This window comes from Mauremys mutica, chromosome 4 (assembly GCF_020497125.1).
Source record: "Mauremys mutica isolate MM-2020 ecotype Southern chromosome 4, ASM2049712v1, whole genome shotgun sequence".
NCBI lineage: Eukaryota > Metazoa > Chordata > Testudines > Geoemydidae > Mauremys > Mauremys mutica.
This window is the reverse complement of record NC_059075.1, coordinates 113,227,499-113,254,010: the sequence shown is the minus strand read 5'-3', so window position 1 is coordinate 113,254,010 and position 26,512 is coordinate 113,227,499. Positions and strand designations below refer to the sequence as shown.

The following is a 26,512-nucleotide window of genomic DNA, read 5'->3' as shown; positions in this document are numbered from 1 at the left end:
ATGAAGTCCACTATTCAGAGTTAATGAATATCATGGTATATGCCTAGCTTATTGTTTTCATCTCCTGCTGTCAGAAATAACAGGCTGATGTTGGACTTTTTTGTGGTTTTGAGCACCAAGCTTGGAATAAGCTGGCATTTAGAGAGATTTTCTTGAACCCCTGATCTACTTCACAAGCATGAAAGTTGGGCTTCCTATAAGCACTGTCGGAATGATAAATTTTTATCCATTTAGTTGCTTGATGGAGACGATGTGGCAGGGATGACAGTGTTCAATCTAATTCCCAGCTTCAAAAACAAAATGTTTGGAATACTGTCTTCGCTAATCAGATAGGGGAGGTTACAGCCCTTTTTCAGATGCCATGAGGAATCAGTGACTTTACTCGCTCCAGTAGCAGTGATTGGTCCGAATGCCCTGCATCTGCTATCTTTTGTCATTCTGAAATGGAGTTTCCTAAACAGAACAATAATCAAGGGTGTTACTTGTGTGCCAAACAAACTGTTCTGCTTTGTGTGAAGAAGTAGGGCCACTTCCTAATTTAAAATAAAAATGCATACTACTCTTAGAAAACAATTATGAATTTCCAAATTGAACAAAAATCTGTTTTCTTAAGCTAAATATCCTTTATGTGCAGGAAGTGGGCTTTGGTGGGATTTTCTCTCCTGTTTTTTGAGAGAATCTGTTGCCAGATTTCGTGTTCTTTATCCTTGAATGGGTATGGCCTGTGAGACAGCATAGCTGACTTTCCCCCTGCTTTCTTTGCCAATGTGCATCCACACTGACTCAAATGACGCTTCTTAGGGGAAGAGATTTGTCTCCATACTTGTTCAGTACTTGAAGTCTCTGCTGAAACCATAACGAAAGGTGTGGATTTTGGTTATGGATTGTCACAGGGACTTCTGTCTGCTAGGAAAAGATGTAAGCCACCAACTCAACACACACAAGGCACTGCATAGCCACTTAAACATTTGATAAGACGAGAGACCTTGCACTGGGATTAGAACTGGTGACCTATTGCACCGTAGACGTGAAAGGCAATCTCCTGCAGAGTCTTATTTCCAATCATGTGAACCATCCACTCCCAATTACCACTTGTATATTTGTCCTGTGCAATACAATGAAAATCAGATATACACTAATAAATTACATGCAACCATAGCTACTGCAAACAAACAGTTTGTGTTTGAACTAGTGGTAATACTTGGAAACAGACCTGCTACTCGGCACCAGGCCAAACCCAAGGAAAGTGAAGGAAACACTGTAGCCAGAAAGAGGCGGTAGTAAACTGTAGAGTATTGTCCATAGTCATTGGCAGAGTATCTGGAATTGTTCTGGAACTCTGTTTTATTCTTGTGCATAATGTGCCAAAATACATAACTGGGATGATGCATATGCTTAAATGTTCCTATTGCATTGTGCCATAGGTAATATAGGGCCAGAAATTCAGCTTTTATTGGAGGGAGGGAATTCTGCTCACCCCCTGCCCCCCATAATTAGTCCTGAATATCTGTTAGAGAATATTCTTACTTAGCACATGCTGCTGAGGATTAGCAGTGCTGTATAGTGTTGCTATATATAGCTTGTCTCTCCTTAAAATAAATAAATTAAATCTCTACTTGCAGAGCTTTTTAGCCTTTTGTTAGAAAGTCTTTCCCCAAATCATTGCCTACATATGTGCTCTTTGATTTTTTTTTTTTTTTTTTTTTTGCAGAGAACTTTGCAATAAAGTCCACATGTGAAAAATTGGTGGCGCTTCTCCTAGTCAAAACAGATTGAAAGTGGTCTTCTAAATATTAAATGGTAACGGGGAAAAAAGATTTTGATTAAACCACTAAAGGCTGAACACATGTTGAATGAATTAAGAATTTTTTTCCTTTCATGGCTTAATGAAGGCTCCATTAAAGAAACCACATAAGAGGGAAGCATTACACAAAGTACCTCTTCTGAGCTCATGCATTTAAAACTGCAAACTGAAGTACTTTTTCATCAAAATGAAAAACCCTTGCCTGAGACATTATCTCTTTCAGATTTAGTGGAAGGTTGGCAGTATTCATGTATCGGATTTGGGTTGATTTTTGCGACCATCTCTTTAAATGCCCATACAGGGAAGGCCACTTAAAATTCCAAAAGTCTGTTTGAAATGCGCGGACCAGTCACTCATGAAACGTCTCTAATGAACAGTATTGTTCAGTCTTCATGCTGATTGAAATGTTATTTTAAGGAATACATCCCCAGCATTAGCTGCTGCACAAGTCTAGTAAAAGTTACCAGGCATCTAGGCTCCTGGAGCTTAGTTAACTGCTCTACCCAGCGTTTGTTTTCATGCCTGGAGTCTGGCTTTCTTTATCCAATGTGGTGAGAAATATTGTTTTAGTGGTTAGGGTTCTAGCCTGGGATTTAAGAGAAGCGAGTTTGATATGCTGCTCTGAATAGGCTTCCTGTGTGGCCTCTGGCATGGCTTTAGGGTATGTCTATACAGCAATTAAAAACCCAGGGGTGGCTCATGTCAGCTGACTCAGGCTTGTGGGGCTTGGGTTAAGGGGCTGTTTAATTGTAGTGTAGATGTTTTAGGCTCGAGTTGGAGCCCCAGCTCTAGGACCCTGCAAGGTGGGAAGGTCCCAGAGCTCCTGCTGCAGCCTGAGCACAAAGGTCTGCAGCACAATTTAACAGCCCCTTAGCCCGAACCCCACAAGCCTGAGCCAACTGGCGGGGGCCAGCCCTGGGTTTTTAATTGCAGCGTGGCTATACCCTTAGTGTCTCTGTACCCTCTGTACAGTCATGGGCAGCAGGCAAGCCCCCGGCCCAGCCCGGCCCACCCCTTCTGCCTGAGGCCTTGCCCCTCCCGTCCCCCTTCCCTCCCCAGAGACTCCACCCTGCCCCCACGAGCCCCTTCTCCTCCAGCCACGGGCCACCTGAGCGCCTCCAGCCCCAGAATGCCAGGCAGGCAGGCAGCATGGACCCCCAAGTCCTGGAGCAATGGGCAGGTGGCGCAAACCCCCCAGCGTCAGAGTGGTGCAAGCACTGGCTCCAGCCGCCCAGAGCCCCTGGCAACAGGCCGGCCACCCCAGCCCAGGGCCTTAGCCATGGGGGAAGAGGAGGAGGTCTGGGGAAACTTAGCCTTCCCGCCCTGTGATACCCGCCACTCAGGAATACATTAAAGATTGTGAGGCACTCCCAAGCTAGGATAATAGTGTGGGAGCATGTGGGGAGCGTATTTAAATATCCAGGACAGATAGACTGCAGAACGCATTAGTGGGTGACAGCTCATACGATGTTACATGCATTATGCAGGGCAGAACCATTGTATATAGTGCATCCTGGTTTTAGGAGCTGTTGATATGCTGCCCTATTGATAGTAAGGGATTAAATATTTCATTCTTTATCTTACCCCTACCATAGCACCACCCTCTCAAGTTTGATGGTACAGTCTATTAATATAGCATCCAACTATCTGTTCTATTTATTTTATCTATTTGTGTCTTGGTTACCTTTCAGCCTCTTAATATTGTGGTTGTGAAGTGGAAAGAGAAATACCATTGTCTAGAGCAGGGGTGGGCAAACTACAGCCCGCGGGCCACATCCGGCCCACGGGACCCTCCTGCCCAGCCCCTGAGCTCCTGGCCTGGGAGGCTAGCCCTCGGTCCCTCCCCCACTGTTCCCCCTCCCCCACACCTCAACTCACTGCGCAGCCGGCTCAGTGCTCTGGGCGGCGGAGCTGTGAGCTCCTGGTGCTCTGTGCTGCGCTATGCCGTCCGCCTGTCTTGGTGCTCTGGGCGGCGCGGCTGTGGCGCCGTAAGGGGGCAGGGAGCGGGGGGGTTGGATAGAGGGCAGGGGAGTTTGGGGTGGTGGGCAAGGGTGTAGATAGGGGTCAGGGCGGTCAGAGGGCGGGGAACAGGGGGGTTGGATGGGAGCAGGGGTCCCGGGGAGGCAATCAGGAATGAGAGATAGGGTTGGATGGGGCAGCGGGGGGCAGTCAAGGGAAAGGAAGGGGTGGATGGGGCAGGGGTCCCAGGGGGACCGTCAGGGGACAGGGAAGGGGGGGGTGAATGGGGCAGGAATTCTGGGGGGGTCGTCGGGGTCAAGAAGTGGAGGGAGGTTAGAGGGCTGGGGCTGGGTCACGCCTGCCTGTTTGGGGAGGCACAACCTCCCCTAACCGGCCCTCAATACAGTTTTGGAAACCTGATGTGGCCCATGGGCCAAAAAGTTTGCCCGTCCCTGGTCTAGAGCAGTGGTCCCCAAACTTTTGAGGGTTGTACCCCCCCTTGCCCTGTCCACGCCTCCTGCCAGCACTGGAGCTGTGGCCTGGAGTGGAGCTGTGGCTCTAGGCGCGTGGGTGCAGATGGGTAAGAGGGCTGAGGCTGGGGGTGGGCAAGCTTCTCCCGTAGAGCTCTGCCAGTGCTCTTCAGCCATATTCTGTTGTTCCAGTTCTAGGCTTCTCTCAGCTAGTGTCTGCAGTCCTGCCAGACCTCTGTAGTGTTTTTGTGATGAGCATGGAAGAGATCACCAAATTCATAGTCCGCTTCAAAATTGTGTTGGTGTTTACCCAAAAGATGCTGAAGAATCTGCGTTAATATTGTACACAAGCATGGTAAAGATTATTTTATCAGAAAAGGGTGCATTTTTAAGATAGCCATAAGCATCTCCTACAACCATTTTTTAAATACCAACCAATGATGTTAATGCACAGCCTTCAAAAATGGGAAGTCCTGTACTTTTAATTCATTAAAATGTTCCTCCATTTAGACAGCTCTCCCAGTGAAACAGCTCCCAGAAGCAGCAAAGAATCCTGTGGCACCTTATAGACTAACAGACGTTTTGCAGCATGAGCTTTCGTGGGTGAAAAGCTCATGCTGCAAAACGTCTGTTAGTCTATAAGGTGCCACAGGATTCTTTGCTGCTTCTACAGAACCAGACTAACACGGCTACCCCTCTGATACTTAGCTCCCAGAAGGAATGAGTTACTGCCAAAGTGCCATGATATAGAGTGATAGACACATCCCCTTCCCAACTAAATTTATTCCTTTGGTCTTTTACAGGTCCAAAATTTTAAAATGGGCCTCTAAATTTGTACTTCCCATGTAAAACCTGCAGTTTTACACTCTTATGTAAAATGACCCCTAACTTTTAATAGGGTTCCACCAGTGGCTGCCAACTCTTAAATATATAATCATTTAAGACTAGTTCAGAATGAGTTAGGCATCTCCACAACCCCTTCCCCAACCAAAATTGGTGACACTTTCCAGATTAAAGAGAACTCTAGCCGCAGACATCTCCATGATGCGAAATCTATTTTTTTGACTATTCTGTTGGGTGTCCAGGGTTATGGTAAGTAACCCTGGAAGTATTTTGGATCTCTTTAAATGTTTACATGGGAATAGTCTCTAAACTTAAGGTTAGTTTAAAGGCAAAGTGTGATTTGAAAGTAGCCGGATGGCAAGGATACAAGCAGGTTAGTTGCAGAGAAAGGGATCCCACCTCATTAGGTGGTGGTCATCCAAGAAGTGTCTTAAGCTTTAAAAGTGTAGAGACTTGGCAGGGCAGAGAATTGTTTTGTGAAAGAGAACCCCGATTCTTTGGTGGAAATTATCTGTTTAGATGTTTTATGTTTCGAGGTTCATTGCAGGTGGTATATAAAGGCTTGTAAGTGTCCCCTGACTTTTGTAGAAAAAGCTGCTCTTGGTCACTTGCTATTGTTCAGGAATGGTGGCTTCAGAGGACCTACTTAAAGGCTTGTTCTTCCAATACTTATGTACAACACCAACACTGGAACACTTACCCTTTATAAATCCTCTGCATGTCCAGAGACTTTATGGTGACATTCAGCTGAAATAGTATAGCAACCATGGTCAGCAGCCAAACACACCTGTTGAGAACGTATTATTGCTAAGGCTTTTTCTAAACATACAAGCTGTACGACTGGTATTACTAAAGTGATATACTGGTATTCGTTAAAGCAATACCAGTATAGCAGGGGTAGTCACTAGGTGGTCCATGGGCCAAATCTGAACCACCAGACACTTTTGAACGGATCGCAACATCTTTTTATTTACTCAGTATCATTGTTGTTGGTTTTTGTATTATTTTCTCTGGAGTCTGGACTTTGGTTAGATCTTGACAAAAAATAAACTATACAGCAGGGATAATCAATTATTCCTATATTGCAAGAGGAATAACTTATACTGGTATGAGACACTTCTGTACAGGTATAATTTTGCATACAAGAGGGAGTTGTGTCAATATAAATATATACTGGTTAAATCACATCCCTAACTGACATAGCTATTTGGGTACAAAAACTGTGCCTATATCAGGCCTGAGAAACAAGACTTATGGTGTTGCTAATTACAAGGTTTGATCTTTCCCACAATAAAGGGAAACTAGTCCATGTATGAGAACTAAATGGGAATATAGTAGAGGAAATGGACATCAGAAAAATATGTGGGAGGCTGAGTCAGTGTGTAGTTAGGCTAGGAGGGACAGTGTAGTGGATAGGATGCTAGAATGGGATATTGAAGACCTCAGTTCAGTTCCTGCCTCGAGACGTTGAGCAAGTCACTTAATTTTTCTGTGCCTCTGTTCCATACGTATTAAGTTAACACTTCCCTGTCTCACAAAGGTGTTGTGAGGATAATATACAGTAGTGAATAGAAGCTATGGTGATGATCTTGTGGATACCTAGGTAGATGAACAGAAGTAGTACGTAAAACTCAGAACAAATTGAGAGCTGTGCATCCTTATTTAAAGGTCTCCATGCAGGTTTTTTATTAAGCATATCTAGAGCTACCCACAGGCGATAAGGCTGCAGAAAAGCAGAAATGCTAAGAACAAAATCAGAATTGCATGGTTACAATGGTTGTGATCTACCGAATAAGTAGTGATACTTGATCTTGCATCTCATTCCAGGGAGCAGCAGGCATTTAGGGGGGAACCAGCACATTCTCAATGCTCCAGTGAAATCCCTCTTCACTGATTTGTAATAACTGTTTTTGGTAACACTTCTTTTCCAGTTCAAAACCAACTTTAGAATGTCGTCATCACTGACTTGTGGTGGTGGTTTGTAGTGGTTGCCTCAGATAAACTTTATGATGATGAATTTAACGTTAGCTGGGGTGGAACTGTGTACTACCCATCACAGTATTTCAGTATGTCAGCATATTTACTTTCGTCCTCCTTTTCCTGACTCTAGCACAGAATTCAGATTGATTCTTTGCCCCAGTCAGTCTATGAACTGTGGTGAACTCAAAACTAGAACTGACAGTGGAAGAAACAGATCTGATTGGGTTGTGTGAACATCAGCGATCACAGGGTACTCTTTTTGTAAGAGTTAGGGGATTTGCTTTTGTGTTCTTGGCGAAAATATTTCCTTTTCCCACTGTTGTTGAAGGGTGATGTAAGTGGTTAGCTGCTGGTCTCCACCTTAGAAGTGACATCTTTTCAGTGGTTGTGTATGTAACTGTAATATGTTTTGCGATCTTTCAGGCTCAGATGACCTATACATAAGATATTTTTATTACTGCATGATACCGTTGATATATCAAATATATTGTCTGATGTATATATCAAGACTCAATCTGTGAGTAAAATGTTAGACTTCTAAAACTAATATGTTTATAATCATATGTATTGGAAATAATGGAATACCTTAAATATCAGAATAAATTTTAAAAGCTACAGTGAGCATTAGAGGAACTTCATGAACTATTGATCTGTATATTGGGCACAGTCTCATTCTTCCTGTTGGGGAATCTGGCTTATGCTAATTGTAACATTTCATGACCCCTCCTATGAAAGTAATGGGTATTTTTCTTGATTTGTCTAAATAGTTAATACCAATTTACAGAATCACAGAGTGCTCAAAACAAAGAGAGTTTCTTTCTAGGTTACACGATATTAATACCTGCCATCAAAATAAATTATCACAGAATATTGAGAGAAACAGTTTCTCACAATCCTAGTGGCTTCCAAAGGTAAAGTGAACTATGTTAAAAATGAACAAAAACCTCAACTTGCAACACTCTTTACATTAAAAGGAAAAATTCCTTTTTAAAAAGATGAAGCATCTTGAGTTCAGCATACTACATGGATTCTTTAAATTTGAGACAGTAGTTTTCCCAGAATGGACAATGCATACATCTTCATAAGAAATCCGATCATATCCAAGTCATGCAAGATGAACATGTTCCAAAAATAATGGTGGCTAAAACAGATTTAAGATAATAACAATCAGTTCCCATAGTTTCTTGACTTATTCACCCAACTGTTGGGTTCAAGGATAGCCACCCCAAGCATACTTGAAGTAAGGTCTATAGCAGACATTTAAATCTACACTGCTTCGTCATGTAGCTTTAGATCAGGCCTGCGCAACTCGTAAAGTGGCGAGGGCCATATTACTCCAAAGAAAACAGCTGAGGGCCGAAACCCGCCTCCCCCCGTCCCCGCCGAATCCCCTCCCAGCGCCACCGAAACACCTCATTCATTCAACAGGGCAATTGATTATAAAGTGGGGGGAAGATCTTATTCTACTTCTAGCAAAAAGACATTTTTCTTTTACCTTAATTATACTACCTTAGGGGCCCGCTATAACAAATTACCAAGGTTCAATACCACTGTTTCGGCGGGGCGGCACTGGGGAAGGAGGGTTTGTTTCCGCAGGGTGGGCGGCACTTGGGGGAGGGTTGTTTCAGCGGTTTCCCTGCTCCCCCCTGACCAGCCCCAGCACACCTCCGCTTCCTCTCCGCCTCCCTGGGCCTGAGCGCGAAGCCGCCGCACCGCTTCTCTGCCCTGCCAGCTTCCCGCGCGAACAGCTGATTCGCGGGAAGCGGGGGCGAGGGGGAGAAGCAGGGAGAGCATTCAGGGGAGGAGGCAGAGCAGATGTGAGCTGGGGCCAGCCACCGGCTCACCTATCCCCCGCCACTGCCCACCCACTCGCTTCCTCAGGCCCCCCTCCCCCGCCGCTGGCTCACCTGCCCCCCCGCCACTGCCCACCCACTCGCTTCCTGAGGCCCCCCTCCCCCGCCACCGGCTCACCTGCCCCCCCGCCACTGCCCACCCACTCGCTTCCTCAGGCCCCCTGCCCCACCACTACCTGCCCGCTCACCTCCTCAGCCCCCATCCCTCACCCACCACTTGCCTACTCAGGCCCCACCACGGGCCGCACAGTGAGCCCACGCGGGCCGCATGTTGTGCAGGCCTGCTTTAGATTGATTACCATGTGTACATCAGACATGGAAGAGTAGCATGAGGCTCATTTTATACACAGGTCCCTTACGATGATGCCGTCAGAAACCTCCTGGGGACCCCACCCTCTTTGGTGGACAAAAGAAAGAATTGCTAGTCCTGTTTTCAGTTTGAGATGTGTGTCCCCAAGCTGCTCCCCGGCTCAGGTTAAAGAAATGACCATGAGTATATATCAGTTCTATATGAAATAAGATCTGTAATGATATAATACAGTATCTTTGTATTTCCCAAGAGACCTAACTACTTGCATTCCCCAGAACTGAAGAGAAAAGTCTGCCAGCCATATTCATGTACAATTAAGAGCCTAGCTTCAGGGTGCAGTCTTATTGTTAAGAACTCATATTCATATATAAATATAAAAACAAAAACAAAACTTTCAAAGGAAGCATCTGCTATACATTGGGGAGGAAAAATCAAACCAACACAAGGGCTGAAAATGTTAGCCGCCTACCTGTATAACAGAGCCACACCCCTTTTTTGTCAATTCTGAACAACAGTCAGGGGTGGGAGACGGAGAAGATCCCACTGGAACTTCAGCATCCCTTCTTACTATAATCCCAGGCACAAATCAGGCTGGGTCACTGAGTGACAGAGGGATCTATCAGTCATGTTTAGGACTCTCTTCTCCCCCCCCCTCCCCCCACACACACACAAACTGCAAACACTCAGTGGCCTCGCATCCAGGCTATAGCAGGGAATGTAACTTCACCAAGGGGAAAGCGGATACATGAAGGACTGGTGGGAGGAAGATGCTGAATGGGACACATGCTGACTGAAATGAAAGCTAATAATAGAAACATTAGCTCTTTGTCAGCCTTCTGTTGGGTTAATTAAAACACACCTAAGCCTCCTCCAGTGCAGCACAATTTAAGCTTCAGGAGCCAGTAACCCCGATGCAATTGAAGTGAAATAATTGGAATTACACCAGAGATGAAGTTGGCCCCAGTATTTGACTCAGTTCCATGATAATGGAGACAAAACAGAACATCGTACATGGCACTACAGCTGGAAAAGGGCTTATAATGCTGCTACTGCTGTGACCGTTATTCAGTCATGGTACAATAGGTGCTCCAGTGTCTGCTTTGAGCTATTAAGTTCTGTAGCCGGTTCAACAAACACTGTGGAGCTGATTATTATTGCTCGTTATTAAACCATTCCCACTGGTTACTGATCATGCTCTGCTAGAAAGTCTGGCTGAGTATACCAAAATGCACCTGCATCATACACAACTCAAGGTGCTATAGAATATGGTAAACAGGTACGGAGAAATAGCCATAATGACCTCTGAGTTGGGTATTTCTAGCCACAGAAAAGTAGATGGGTTTGATGTCAAACTGCTCAGGCCCTTAACTCCTCTAGCCAATCATTAGCTAAGAGGAAAGGCCCGTGCTGGAGGTCACTTTTGTTTTAATGCACGTGTCTTGGTATGGATGAGTCCCGTAATCCTGAATACCTCTCTATGGTATATGGTGAAATAGAGCGAGGAGGGTCATTTGTTCTGGTTGTTTTCTTTATTGATAGAAGTCACTTTGGAAAAGGGGAAGAGAAGAAATGAAGGGAAACATTGACATTAAATGTATGCCAAAAGATTGGGTGCCAAATGTAAAGAGGACCAGGTTTGATCTGCCAACATGGTACATTGCCAGCACGTGGAGTCTAGTGCAGAGCGGAGATGACAGACTGCTTGTATTGACTCTGCTGTCAGTTCTCATTTTCAGACAGCTCAGAGACCATGAATAAACAGAGCCCATCAACAGGATGTCCTGGTTTTAACAGTTTCAGATGGGGGATTTGTCTGCCCTGTAGCACAACACATTTTGCATGGGCCCTTGCTGTAGGGCTGAGAAGTTACTATTGTTCAAGGGCTTTTCATTGATTTGGTGGGGCTTCCCTTCTGCTGTGCCCTTGTACTGAACCTTAGTGCCAAAATGCAATGCAGTTCTTTCTATCTAAACAGTTTGTGTGTGTGTGACACGTACAAACAAGGATGATCACAGCTTTTAGTCACTACCAACATGGGTCCCATTTAACCAGTGACTCAGAGGTGAAAGACTCCATATCCTGGTATCAATCTGCTTACCATCCATCCCCCAAAGTAAAGTAGCTCTGTCCCACCTGTCTCCCTTGGAGCACTATTCCTTACCTAAGATTTAACCATGTAGGCTGTTTTCCTCCCAAGAGCTAGCAATTTCTTGCTGATGCACTTTGAGTTGTGTGTGGCTTGTATAACTTGGGAGCTTGTATAACTTGGTGTTCTTTTGGGGAGGTTTTACCCTTGTGTCCTGAGGCACTGAAGCGAGTAATGTTATGTCTGAAGGTCTGTCTGCTTTTACAGTCTGTGTGGCTACTGAGGTCATTAAGAAGAGAGCTGCATACTGTATAAGTCGTTAAATGGGAAGGCTTGGCCAGGTTACCGAATTGTATGTTTTTCTGCAGCCATCCTCCACAGTATGAGTCAGAAGGCTGACAAGGCAACCCTGCTGCCCCACAAAGGATCAGAAGACAGATCTGATTGTGTACGCTATGGGCTACCTCCCCAGGTGGAGGTAGACAGAAGCCTTTAAACACAGAATGAAGTTTAAAGAAGGTGGCTGCCTTATTCTGTTAAATCCAAATGGCTTCAACTGTATTTTGTTTGGGGGATGTTAATGTTAACTAACCCCATTTGATCTCTGAACTGTTTATCAATATAATGACCTCCTCCTTCCGAGGTAATTAGAGTGATATGGGGTGTCATGTGGTGCATAAAAGCCAATAACCAGGCACCCAGGCCTCTCTGAATGTAAGCACCATCTGGCTAAGTTCATCTTTGAATTGAAGCTAGTCAGTAGGCTCTGCCCTTTAGCTTCCCTTCAAGAGACACCTTCTGGTGAGAACTAAATAGAAGCTTTTGAAGAATGTAAGGATAACCTCTTGTGATGGAGGAAAAGTGCATTCAAAAACATGTTAAAATGGCTTGGCTAGCTAGTTCACTGCTATAGCAGCTGCTTTCTGTTACTTATCTTAAAAGATTCCCTCAGACTCCTGCTTTAAGTCAATAGGATTAGTAGTTTGAGTAGGCTTGGCAGAATTTGATTTTTATAATTACAGCAAATCATTGATTATTTTTAGGCATTTTTCTATTTGTATCAATTTTTCATAGTTGCAGGAAACTGGGGAGGGGGTCAGAATTATTTGACAGTCATTAAGATTCAAAGTTAGTTTTATAGGCTGTCTTGTTTTAGCAGAGCTGTAAACGACAGCCTACATTTGCGCAACATTAATTACAGCTTGTTTTATGTACATGAAGGTGGGACTCAGTTCTCAAGCAGCATTTGCTTACTTTGCCTATCCGTAAATTTCAGTTACTACTGGCAATATTTTTTTGGTGGATTTGTGTATACTGAAATGGACGTTTGCTGACTGATTAAAAATCTAATCCTTCCATGCCTACTTATGAGCAGCGTTAGTGCTCTGGAGGCCTGGGGAGTGATTGCAAGGGTGTACAACTGCACTGGAACCTGTCTGATGCTTGAAGGCAAGACTCTGTGTGTTGGAGGCTGCTATCCAAGTTTGATGATGGAGGAGGAGTGCGGGGAGGCGGGGGAGAGTAGAAGCAAAGTGAATGTTGAAGTAACAATTGACATATTTTCACTTTGAGGTGAGGTTCTGTTAGTGTAAACAGGACAATGCCTACATTTAGCAAAGTTCTGTGACAAGTGTTCTTCTGCTATTGGAGAGAAGAAAAAGCATCTCTCCTCCCCCACAGAGTGCACTGCTGATGAAGGCAGTGTAAGGGATATTTTGGCCTGGTCCACACTTGGGGGCAGTGTCGGGATAAGATACTTCGACTTCAGTTGCGAATCTTACCTCCCGTCCTCACCGCTCGGGATCGACGTCCGCGGCTCCCCCGTCGACTCCGCTACTGCCACTCGCTCCGGTGGAGTTCCGGAGTCGACGGGAGCGCGTTCGGGGATCGATATATCGCATCTAGATGAGACGCGATATATTGATCCCCGCAAAATCGATCGCTACCCGCCGATTCGGCGGGTAGTCTGGACGTACCCTTATTGACATTTGCAGAGAAGAGTTATCAGTGAGAATTTCAGTAGATGATAGAGGCACTCTCTTCTGGCTCATCCCTGTGATTTACAAAAACGCTAGTCAGCAGGTACTCTCAAGCAGCTGATCTCATGCGCTCTCTTCCCTTTCGGCATACACATGGAGGCTTTTAAAAACTTCCTTCTTTTTTTCTCTCTGCCAGCATTATATATTAATTTACAGTAGGGCTGTCGATTAATCATGGTTAACTCACATGATTAACTCAAAAAAATAAATCACAATTAAAAAACTTAATCACAATTAATCGTAGTTTTAATCCCACTGTTAAACTGTAGAATACCAATTGAAATGTATTAAATATTTTTGGATGTTTTTCTACATTTTCAAATATATTTATTTCAGTTACAACACAGAATACAAAGTGTACAGTGCTCACTTTATATTATTTTTATTACAAATATTTGCACTGTAAAATCATAAAATAGTATTTTTCAGTTCACCTCATACAAATATGTAGTGCAATCTCTTTATCATGAAAGTGCAACTTACAAATGTAGATTTTTGTTGTTGTTACATAACTGGATTAAAAAACAAAACAATGTAAAACTTGAGAGCCAACAAGTCCACTTAGTCCTACTTCTTGTTCAGCCAATTGCTAAGAGAAATAAGTTTGTTTACATTTACGGGAGATAATGCTGTCTACTTCATATTCTCTGTTGTAACTGAAATCAAAATATTTGAAAATTTAGAAAACATCCAAAAATATTTAAATAAATGGTTTTCTGTTTAACAGAGTGATTAATCATGATAGTTTTTTTATCATGCGATTAGATTTTTTTTATCCCGCGACAGTCCTAGTTTAAATTTGTTTGATATGCAGTTATTGTGGGAAAGCTATGGCAAAGAGATGTTTTTTTCTTGACAGGGGTAAGGTCAGGATCATCCCAATCTCTTGTGCAAGGGAATTTCATATCTATGGACTATATCTGCCAAGGTCTTCAGGTGCTTAGTACCGCGGTGATTGACTGTATGAAAACCATATGTAGATAAAGCTCTGACACCCGTTATTATGAGTCTCCTCTTTGTTGCTGATGTTTTCATTGTTCCTGATGACTGCAGTTTATGGTAGGCTGAGTTCCTGAGAGGGTTGGTTCCAGATACTGGACTAGACTGGGCTCTGCTGATTGAGGGCTTGATGATGGAGACAAGAACCTTGAATCTGATCTCATTTTCAGTTGGTGAGGTATTGTGAAACTTAACCTCTCAGTCCCACTCAGAAGAGCACTTGCAGTTTGTGTTTCAAGGTGTCTCTTTATTAAGCAAATTCAAAGGTCCAGCACATAGCACACAGCACTGGGGACTGGAGCTTCAGAGACCTGAATCTGCCCCGGCCTGCTGTATGAAACTGGGCAAGTCACTTCAACTCTCTGAAAGTGGGAAAATTACCTATTTCCCTTCCTATCTTTGGTTTGTTTCATCTGAGTACATCTTCAGATATTCGGGGCAGTGACTGTCTCTATGTGCTAGAATAGTGTATAGTATGCTGGGCTTCAATTTCAGGCAGGACCTATAGGCACTAGTGTAATACAAATAGTAAGTAAAACCTTAAAAAACATAATTACTGCAGGCCAGGTGGTTTCTGCTGACTGCCTTGTTACTTGTGGCAGTACACAGATGCAATGTTGTTCCTTGATGTTAGCGCAGCTTGTCTGAAACCTGTTATCTTTGTTTTATATGCATAGACTATGCAGTTCTTGCATGCATCATCTTAGCCAAGTTACTTGTGGGCTTGGGGAATGCTAAGAAAGCTGGAATTGATCTTTAAGCAACACAGTAAGTTGATCACATATTTAATAAAGTGTTCTTACTTCCCTTGCAATATCTTCATTGCTGGGAGAGATGCTGAACTTCTGTTGAGGAGGAAGAACTGGGAAATGCATCCCTGTGGGTCCACTTTTATCTGTTAGCCAGTGTTTCATTGCACAGATCACTTATTTACTCTCTTGCTGAAACTGTGCAAGATAGCTATTTTTCAGCATTAATCTCTTCGCTAACTTTTTTCCCCTTCAGCCTGGGTATGACATGAGATGGCACTGACTAAATTGAAAGCACAATCTCATTGCATTCACAAGTGTAACTCGGCACAGTAAAACATAAATTAACCCTTTATAGGGTTAATCCCCACTGTCTTTTAATTTTTAATGAATAAAGCAGTTGGCTGCTATTGCTATTGAGTGCCTCAATTGAAAATACTAGAGACTAAATTGATGTGAATTTCCTAAATGTTGTAACAATAAAACAACCAACCCCACTTTATCCTTCCGGTTCTAAAATAGCCATCTATCTAAAGCAAAAACCAAAATCATCCACCACTTCCCTAGCAGGGGCATAAAAAATCACTGTGATTATAAAGATCCATCTGACATGAAGATGGAAACAAATGATGCATCTGTAACGGATTGGATCACAGAAACCCACTGTGAGCTGCCACCTGATGTGCCAAGACTACCTCTGCTCCTGTTTTCCCTGCCAGCTCAGGACTCCAGCACCCTGTCTTGCTGAGCCAGACACTCCCGTCTGCTCCAACACAGACCCAGGGTCTGAATTACTTGACCCAAAACTGCAGGTTTACCTGAAATCAGCTCACAGAAGTGTGCTTGTCTTTAGCATTCAGATACCCAACTCCCAATGGGGTCTAAACCAAATAAATCCATTTTACCCTGTATAAAGCTTATGCAGGGTAAACCCATAAATTGTTCGCCCTCTATAACACTGATAGAGAGAGATGTACAGTTGTTTGCTCCCTCAGAAAAGTGATTTTATTAAATACAGAAAGTAGGATTTAAGTGGGTCCAAGCAGTAACAGACAGAACAAAGTAAGTCACCAAGCAAAATAAAATAAAATGCGCAAATCTATGTCTAATCAAATTGAATACAGATAAGATCCTCACCAGTTCCAGAATGCTCCCTTTTACAGGCTGATCTCCTTTTAGCCTGGGTCCAGCAATCACTCACACACCCTGTAGTTACTGTCCTTTGTTCCAGTTTCCTTCAAGTATCCTGGGGGGTGGAGAGGCTCCTTCTTTAGTCAGCTGAAGACAAAATGGAGGGGTCTCTCTTGGGTTTAAATAGACTTTCTCTTCTGGGTGGAGACCCCCCTCCTCACTCCTATGCAAATCCAGCTCTGAGATGGAGTTCTGGAGTCACCTGGGCAAGTCACATGTCCATGCATGACTCAGTCGTTACAGGCAGAAGCCATTGTCCATATGGTATCTTGTATGTCTCCAGGAAGACTTCTTATGTGGATTGGAGCATTCCAAGATGCAATGTTCCCCAATTGCTTCCTGATCAGGAAACTGACAAAATGCCTCACAAAGCTTACTTAGAAATTAAGCCAGTATACAGCCAATATTCTTAACCTCAAGTACAAAATGCTATATGTGTACAAATAGGATGAATAGATATAGTAGACCATAACCTTTACAGAGATATGTTACATGGCACAGGCAGCACAAAACATATTCCAGTTATGTCATATTCCCATAAAGCCTTATGGGAGGTACTGTCACAGCATCTTGTAAATTGATGGGACTAGGTCTGCTCACAAATCTCCTGTCTCCAAGTTGAGACGGTGAGAGTGAATGATTGTAATGTTTTATGCTAAATGCAAGTTGCATCCTGAAACAACGAAGTCACTTTGTTGTGTTGTATCAATATTACATTCTTGCGGTGGTGGTGTGTTGTGCTTTGCTGCCAGGCTTTTTTTCTTAGCAAGAGTACTTTGCATTTCTGTAACTTCTTCCGTCCACGGATCTCAGTGCACCCTACAAACCTGCATGTATTAAGCAGCATAATGCCCTTTTGAAGTAAGTAAATTGTATCCCCTCTTTATAGATGATGAAACTCAGATTAAGCATCTTGCCTGAGGTCATCAAGTCAGCTCAATAGAACCTGATTAGGGGTAGTCAATTACTTTTTGTCAAGGTTCAGACTCGAGAGAAAATAATAATAATAAAAAAAAGGTAAAAATTTCAGGGTCCATTCAGAAGCATCTGAGCGTCCCGATTTGACCCACAGTCTGCCTACTGACTGCCCCTGCCCTAGACCTTCAGATTCCCAGATATGTGCCATAATCTAAGGGCCATCCTTTCTCCCCACTGAGCAAAGCTGAAAAGCATCTAGATAGCTGGTCTGATGAACAGTAGGAGTCCAAGTAATATGTATTCAACTAATGTGTCTTTAAAACATCAAATGATCAATTTAGGGGACAGCTGTTGTTGGAAATCTTTTCCTGATTGTCCTGGCTTTCCTTTCAGATTGGGTTTCTTCAGGGTTACCAATCCTCCTCCTTGCAGGTATTGGGAGACAACATCAATTACAATAGATGCGTGTTTGCAGGAACACCTTGTAAGAGCAACTGCCTCTTATGAGCAACATTTCCCCCGGGAACACTTTCACTCTCGTGAATTGTCCACTCGGTAACAGCAACACAGCTGCTGCATCAGAGCAACATTTGTGACATTGTGATATTACATACGGGGCAGAGATTGGGGTGTGTGGGTAAGGGTGTTGCCTCCACAAGCTGCATCTTTCCACTCCCTCCCGACCCGGATCCTTCAGCGCAGCTCCAAGCCCCACAGCCCCATCCACTTGCCCTGCCTGACAGAGCCTGCGTGGAGAGCATGTGTAGGGGGGCGTTTGGAAGGGAGGGTGCGGAAGAGAGGGATTTTGCAGGGAGTGGGAGGAAGCTGGGGTCAGGGGAGCAGCAGAGGCCCGACTGGAAGGTTTCTTCCTCCCATCCTCAGCGTCTGGCTTGCAGGCCCGGGAGAGGGGAGGGGATCTGCTGTTTTGCTGTGGAAAGTATCAAGGGGATGGATAGATGGGCGGGCGGGCAGGTGCGTGCACACGCCCCAAACTTCCCCTCTATCTCGGTTGCATGTGGCGGGGTGTGGGTGTGTTTGCAGTGGGGGGTCGGGGGATCCCCTTCCCCATGGCACTGACCTGTCCTCCTTCCCCCCCCCTCCCATATCTGCTGTCTGTGCTAGGAGCCATCCCCTCCTGCATTGCAGGCAGCGCATGGTGCCCTCCCCAGCCATCCAGCCCTTGCCAGGGTGGAACATGAAGCTGCCAACGGGAACATCCTCAGCCTGTCCCCGGCAGCTGGGTTTGCTCAGCCATTTTGCTGACTTGGGGGCTCCCTGCCAAACCCAGGGTTCCCCTGCCCCACTTCCCCCTACAATGTTGCTCCCCACCCCTTCTGAAACACCTTTAACTTTCCATACACCTTTGGTCAGATGACATTCCCCATATCAGCAACAGTTACTTAGGAGCAGCATAGCAAAAGGGCATATGTTGCAACTAAAGGGTGTCTACTGTAGAATTAAAGTGCTTTAAGATCCTCAGGTGAAAGGTGCTAGGTAAATGCTAATAATAGTATGGCTGTTATATAGAAGTAAAGTAATCTTAGCTATATCGTTATACCTAAGAAGCTTAAACTATATTCAAGATACCAGCAAGGTATAATTAAGAGCATATAAGCATCAGTCTGAAGCATTGTGCAAGTCTGTTAGTCAGCTGCATTGGGCCTAACCAAAGAAAACAACTGTCTGCTTGGCTAACTCGTGTTTGGTATGTCTGGAACCCTTTTTCAGTTCCTTCCCTTCCCTCCTTGGATAGGGGATGATTCTATAGTTAACTTCACAGGACACCTGATTGCAGACACTGATCGACTTTTTGCAAAGGGAATTGAAAAACAAAGCTGACATTTTTTTTAAAGGAAAACAGATGACTTTGAGCCATTCTGAGTAATGATGATGGCTGTGAGTGTGGGGCTGGTGAGCTCTGTATTTGTGTGTGGGAGTTCTAGTATGTGTCTGATGGTGTATACTGGCATTTTGCGGGCAGGGTGCAAATATGTAGGTCTACGATTTTGGAAGCCCATATTTAAGAGTTCAAAGAACTAGACTTTGTGAGATCATTTTTATAATTTATTAGACATTTGTGGGGTACCTGTTGCCTTCTGGCAAAGCCCTGTTGTATTTGCCTTGAAAGTGTCACAAATATGGCAACAAGACTGATTATACAAGTAGAATGAAGGAAAATGCAAACTACATGCATAGATCTGTCTCTCAGGACCAAAAACAGGACAGAAATCATGTTAGTAGCAGCAGGAGAGCTAAGTTTAGTGTCACCTAAAGGTGCTACTTTGAGTACTATGATAAGCTGTGGCTAAGGAGCTGAATTTGCAAGGAATTACACCCAGTGACAGGCATGCATTTCTTATTTTGTAGCAGTATATTACCCCATCTCTATCCCTATTATCTCTCTTGAAAAATGTCCTTGGTTTTTTTCCTTGGGTGAGGTGAGGTCCGATGGCCTTGTAGCCATGGTACAATATCCTTTGTTTGAAGATACAAATCCACAACTGATCAATTCAGTTTGTAATTTAGGAGTATTTGCTGGATTCCTCACTTTTGCATAGCTGCATTCATGAGTAACTCTTTCTGTTCTTCCTGTGTGGTTGGCTAGGAGACTCCTTCTCATCCTGGCAGACAACAACCTGCCTTCAGTTACATGTGCCAGTGTTACCTCCCTCATGTGAACTACAAGATATGCAGCATATTAGGGCATGAAGCCATCACCCCTTAAACTCCAACTAGTATAGAAGGCTGCAACACATCTCATCATCAGTGTGGGTTGTTGCAAGCACATCAAACCCATCTTCATCTCTCTATACTTGGTTCCCATAAATATGAGTCACGTTCAGAGTCTGTCCTGATTTCCAAGGTGCTCTGTGGTCTGCGTGCAGGATATCTAAATGGTGTCCTAGAGCTCCGGGATGAAAACTCTGGTTGATAACTCTTTTCTCTTCAGGCACAATGGAATTTTCTGCCATCTGTGCAGGAGACGGAACTTTCTCAGGCACTGGTTCAAGACTGCATAATGAACTTCCACAGGAGCTAAAGACCATGACAAACTTGACCACCTTCCATCTCATGTGCAAGGCGAGCTTCTTCAACACATACATAACATCATTTACATTAAAAAATAAAACCCTCTCCCTAAACAAAACACTCCACTGTGCACACAACACACTCCCTGGGGAGAGATGAGAGGGAATAAACCACATGTGACAGATGTTGGACACATTGCTTAATGTACTAGTGGAAGGCACTTCTATGGTGGTGAGGGCGATATAAGAACTTTCATAGAAAAGAATGGATGCAAGCTCCGACATCACTATAAGATTCCTTTCTATGGAGCCAAAACGGGGGATATTTTCTCTTGTTGTAGGTGGGGTGGCCAGAGCTGCTTTTTGCATTGACAAAGGGTGTTTTGTGTGTGTGAGTTTTAACCTCTTTAAACAAGTGTTTGATTATGTAAGGTAGTCCAGATGTTGTCAGGCAGGGCTTTCCTTGCTGATCAACCATCTTCCCATCTCCATGTCTTTCCTCTTTTAATAAAATTATACGCAGTGTATAGGGCCAGTGACTCTGGTAGCAGTGCAGCCCCATGGATAGAAGGGCATCCTGAGGTGTGGACGTTCTTGATATTCTTGAGGCAGGCTATTCTCAGAGTAATACAATGGCCTGATCTATTAAAATCAGTGGGAGTTTTGCCTAAGTAAAAAGTGAACAGACTTCAGAACTAGACCTGCACGGAAGTTTGTGTTCCCGGCCTGTCTGTTGGAGTCTGTACCAATCAGCGGCATAGCAGAATGCTCCAGTTAGCAGCTCCCTTGCATGTTGTGACATTGTAATGTCTGCTGTTATAATTACTGTGTTATATTTCTGCTTCCTAGAGTGTCTGTCAAAGCGTGTTTACAAACAGAACATTTTGTTTGTTGGGGCAGCCAGATAATGTGGCAAGGGTCCCAGCTTTGGTAAGCTCCTGGGCAGCTTGCTCTAAGGGGAGGCAACTGCTGAAATGTTTGTGAAGTTGCCTGTGATTAAACTAAGAATAGTTTTCACGTGCATCAGGGGGGATGGGGGTAAGTAGTCTTACTCATTCTCATAAGGATCAGAGTGTTTAGGGTGCCGGCTGTTCTGGTCATGATTGTATCCATTCATTCCCCATGTCTCCTTGCTGCTTTAGGAACAGAGTCAATCATGCCGGTCACTACCATTGAGGAATAGGACCCTGGAAATTCCAATTTCTGCCTCCAAAATAGTACAGTAGCAGAGGTAAGTTATATTGACTGACTTCACCCTTAGTGGCATTTTCTGTTCCTTCATTTGAATAGTACTGCTGGGTTTTTGGGCAGGGGGGACAGCCCAAAGCCCACGCTCTTTCATGAAACTGAAATGGTGGTGGAAAGTACTGGCCACTGAAATCCTTTAATTACTCAAAGAACATGTCCACCAGTAGCAGTGTGAAATTCCTACACAGTTGCCTTGCCAATATACTTCTACCTGGACCCTGAAGGGACTACCTCTAGGGTAAGTAGGGCAGTTGAGCTTCCAGATGCCTTCGCCTTTCTGTTGAGACTGTTAGCAAGGATTCTGATTGTGGTTTTTGTGATGTACTTGCACCTGTCCATTGGGAACAGGGACACATAGGCCACTAAATATAGTTTGTATAATTCTGCAAAATGGAAGTTACTTTGCACTTTGGAACAAAGCTTTGCAATTATTATAATAAACGTATATTGTTAAACAATTTGGTGCCTTCTTGTGAAACATAATTTTTTTAATGTCTTCGTATTCTTCGATAGTGTCTCCATCAGCAGGAGTGCAACCTCTGTGTAAGCCTGTTTAGTACAGAGAAGCTATTTGTACTATTGTAGGTAATGATATGCCTGCTCTTCCAGTTCCAGTTTATGCAATAAATTTTGCCTTTTTTAATAAGAAAAGTCATTACATATTGACCTTACAGGCTAGCACATTGCTGAGAAATGAGAGTTATAAGAACTTTCCCAAAACATTTTTTAATTGTAAAGAAAATAAAAATCCCTTTTCTCCTCCTCCTGCATTAAAATAACACTGCAGATGATGATATAAGATAAGAGAAGCCAGGAAATTCAAAGTTCAGTGATGACATCCTGACCTTAATTCACCCCATTTTTGGCTTCTTTTCCACAGCAGGCTGACTTAAGGAAGATGACTTTGTGCCTGCCTTACAGAAATTCCCCTCCCTTCCCCCCCCCCGTTTTTAAACAGAAAAACAAAATGCAGGAGTAGCTTGTTGATCAGCAAAAGGAAGAATTCAAATGCTGAGTTCTTCCCTGTACTGTCTGAGCTGTGTTTAGCTTTCATTATCTCAGTAGTTGGACAAAGTAATGACATAATGGAAATCCTAATCCTACTGTTACCCACATCCTGCGTGTTCCCACAAGAACTTGAGAGACATCTATGACTCGCATACTAGTCATCTGTTATGATTGTGGATGTTAGACCAAAAGGACACAAATTTTGGCATTTTTTGTTTGTTATGCATGTTGAAACAGCATTCATTAATACAATGACCTGTATAGCTTATCTGTTGTCTAATGATTGGTTTTTGTGGGAAAGTAGTGTTTTCTAATGGTGGGAACGGAGGTTTGGAGTCTAAACTGCTAGAATCCTTCCATCTTTGACTGATGGACTGAGACACCCCTTGGGTACATTAGTTAAGCTTTCTGTGCCTTACTTTCCCCTCTAGTAATATTGAGAGTGCAGTAGTTAGCACTGTTACCTTATGCACTCACAAACTTGCACTGACGTTAGTTAAACTGGCAGAAAATTGTGTGTGGACACTTACTGCAATTTAAGTGTGTGTGTGTGTGTATGATGTGAAATTGGTGCTAAAGGCTGTGTGGGTACATTCCCATTTTGAACAAGGCTTATTTTGGTTTAGTTTAAACCCATTCCTAATCTATTTAAGACACACCAAATAAGCCTTGTTTAAATGGAAATGTACCCACACAACCGTTAGCACCAGTTACACATCACACCCTAATTTAAACGGATGCAGCTTTGTATAAACAAGCCTGAAATTAAGTTGCCTTTGCTGCCAGTGTCAAGTGCATTGGAATGGAGATTTTGATCCTCTCTGTGGCTTCTACAGCATAACCACCATTTTAAGTGGTCTTAAGTGTTTGCAGGAGCATAGGAATTGTCATGTTAGATGGGACTAATGATTCATCTGTCTTGTGTGTAAGGATATGTGCTGCCACATCTTCACTGCTTTTGTTACCTCTGTGAGCTAAATTAAAAGCAAGCATGGGTATGCCCACCTGCCCTACAAACACCCCCCCACTTTGCAGTGGAGACATATACTAAAAGTGCTCCACTGTAGATGCTTCAGAAGATGGTGCAAGAAATGAGTTGGGACAGTTCACACATCAGAGCTATCACTTCAGGCTGTCTTGTTGCAGATCTAGGGCTTGTTTAAGCTGGTGTGTGTTTTTGTGGTTGTTTTTCCCCCACCAGTGTAGCTGTATTGATGCTGGCTACTACTGTTGATGCACACCACTGGTTCCAGTCACTTTTTACACCAGTGTAATGTGTTCGCACTAGTACAACATCGGTGTAGCTACGTGGGTGCAAAAACTTGCAGTGTAGGGAAACCCTTTAAAGACAGGGCTTGGTTTAAAAGTTTTTTACATTTGTACATTTTACAGGTTTTCTTTGCATTCAACAAGGCTAAAAAGTTAATTTTAAAAAATCAAAATTGAGATTCTGAAATGCAATTCTGCAGCAGTGGTTAATTTCTTTGGTGGTGGTGGTATAGTGGAAAACATTGGGCTTTGGATAGACTATAATAGGGGTGTTATATGCATTAGGTAATGTTTAAGTACTTAGTATTTTTCTGTGGTTGCACAATTGATTGCGTTTGGACTTCTAATAAATACTGAACTCCCAACTTCTCTTTTTAAAGAACAAGTTATGGGCTTCCCAGCCTGGACGGTGTCCCTTTTTAAATAGGTCTTTCCACTGCATTTTCTTTCAAAGAATGGCATTTGTGTGAACAAGACTATTCCTATCCAGCTTCTACGCATACACATCTGAATCTTTGCAGTCACAAGGAGAAAGGGTGCATAGGTGCAGCAGACACACTTCCCAAATCCTGATGTGAAGAAATGATGCAAAAATCTTTAAGACTTAACAAAACCAAACCCAAAAAAACAAATCCAAACAAACCACCAGCACCCATTAACCCCTAAATAAACCTGTATCGTGACTTTAAGGGTATTGTCTTTTAAACTCTCACTCCTCTCTACATCTGAACACTTCTGAGTAACTTGTAATAAAATAACTGGGTGATTCATAATAGGAGCCAAGGCTGAGTTTCAAATCATGTCAGAGGGTATAAAATGTGGTGTAAATTCTCTGGACACAGTGCAGCAATTGTTATGCACTCAACTATCACTTATTTTAAGAGGAGTTTTGCGTATTCCTGAATTGTAGGATCTATCTAGGGCCTATGGTAGTATTTTTTCATATCCCCTAAAATTGCTTGCGTTATTCAGAATACAAAGTTAAAGGGACTCCTCGGCAGGTGATTAGGCTTTGTTCTCATCTTAGTGTCTGCCTCTGACCCGTGCCAACTCTTCACTCTGTATAGTCATACCCCAACGCTTGTATTACAGCTCTTGTGGCAGATGTGGCATTGAAGTGGGTAATTTTTCTATTTATATTTCCAAAGAGTTATTTTCTTGGGTCTTGAGAGAGAGCCTGTTGAGAGAAATGGGAATAGTGCCTTTCAAGTGCAACGGAGTCTAGTGTCCTAGTTACCAGGCTTTTTATACAGACTATTGCAGAGGATGGTGCAAAAGCATCTTTAGCACTCATAGTACATGGAAAGTTGAAGAACATGGATTAGGTCAATATTTGTTTCCAGGGCCAGCTCTAGGCACCAGCAAAACAAGCAGGTTCTTGGGGTGGCACATTGCCAGGGGGCGTCATTTTGGCCATCCTTTTTTTTTTTGGTGGTTTTTTTTTAAATTCACTTCCTCCCCTCTCACAACCCTGCAGAAGTGGAGCCGTGGAGCAGCTGGGGATCGAGCATGGGAGCTGAGAACCCATGGGACCCTGGGAGCTGTAGTTCCTTGCCTAGCTCCCTGCCTATAGAGCCAGCCCTGGAGCAGGGAAAGAACAACATTTCCCAGCAATCCCTTGGCCGCTATCAACAGGAAAGGGAGGGGTAGGGAGTGAGGTAGCTGAGCCATACTGCGAGTCAAAAGGGGTGGCACTGTGAATGGGGAACAAGTGTGCCCAAGGAGTAGAAGGCTTTACCCCAGATGTCCCCTTCAGAAGACTTCCCCAGACTGCATTAGGAATACTGGTGTGACCTCACCTTGCAGCCCACAAAGAAGGAATTGGGTGGACTAAATGGACAGTGCTCCTCTCTATCTGAAGCCTAGCAAGGGTGGTACATGGATCCCACTAGAATTTAAAATGAAAAGTAAGGGAGGGGAGGCTCTGCTAGGGGACTTCGGCAGCTTTAGATACAGTACCAGGCACGTAGGAGGATTTCCATGTCTGAGCCATGGAAGCAGAAATTGACTTTTCCTTTCCAGATTTAGCTAATATTCAGAAAGGGAATCTAGCACCTGCCTTCCAGATTTGAACACCCTCAAAATTCAGGAGTGCTCAAGCTCAATTTGGGCAGCTGTTACTTCATTTCTCCCAAATCAAATATACTGATCCACTGTAACTTGCTGTAGAAAAAGTAGGATAAGACATGAAGAATCAAGAAATGCTTCCAGTCGTTTTTAGGACTGGAATTGCTATTTTCAACAGCTTTTTTTTTTTTTAAGTTTTATTTGTTTAAAAGGAAGACAGTAATATTGCATTGGCAAATTCCCCATAGAAACAAAGAGTGGAACAAAAGAATAATAAAGGCATCTCAACTTTTCCTCATTTATGTAGGACAGTCTTATAATATGCATCCAGATATCTTCCAATCTCACAAGCTGAAAATTGTTCCACTTTACTGCAGTTCTGTAACCATATGGGAACCAATCCTGTCTGTGTTCTGTGCACATCCAAAATTCCTGCTGAATGCCCTGCCCTGGGAGCAAGTTACCAGTGACCCAGGGCTGGGACAGCAGGAGGGTGCAGGTTGGGGGGAGAGTCCAGGGCTGGGGTGACAGGGGAGTGCACGTGGGGGGAGGACACTGGTGGTGGGGAAAGGAGGGAGCCCAGCGCTGGGGTGGCAGGGGGTGTGGGGGGGGAGCCCAGGGCTGCGGTGGAGGGCAGCCAAAAATGTTTTTGCTTGGGGCGGCAAAAAATCTAGAGCCGGCTCTGCTTGT

At 43.7% G+C, this 26,512-nt stretch overlaps 1 protein-coding gene across 4 annotated transcripts in view; it reads left to right on the top strand.

Moving 5' to 3' along the window:
• Window positions 1-26,512, top strand: part of LOC123369505 — a 182,007-nt gene that overhangs the window by 33,415 nt on the left and 122,080 nt on the right. For 3 of the 4 annotated variants that reach the window (XM_045015161.1, XM_045015158.1, XM_045015159.1), the window contains exon 2: window positions 21,373-21,461. The exons of the other annotated variant lie outside the window; for it this stretch is intronic. The gene's annotated coding sequence lies outside the window, so the exon portion shown is untranslated. The remainder of the gene's footprint in view (window positions 1-21,372; window positions 21,462-26,512) is intronic. 4 annotated transcript variants of the gene reach the window in all.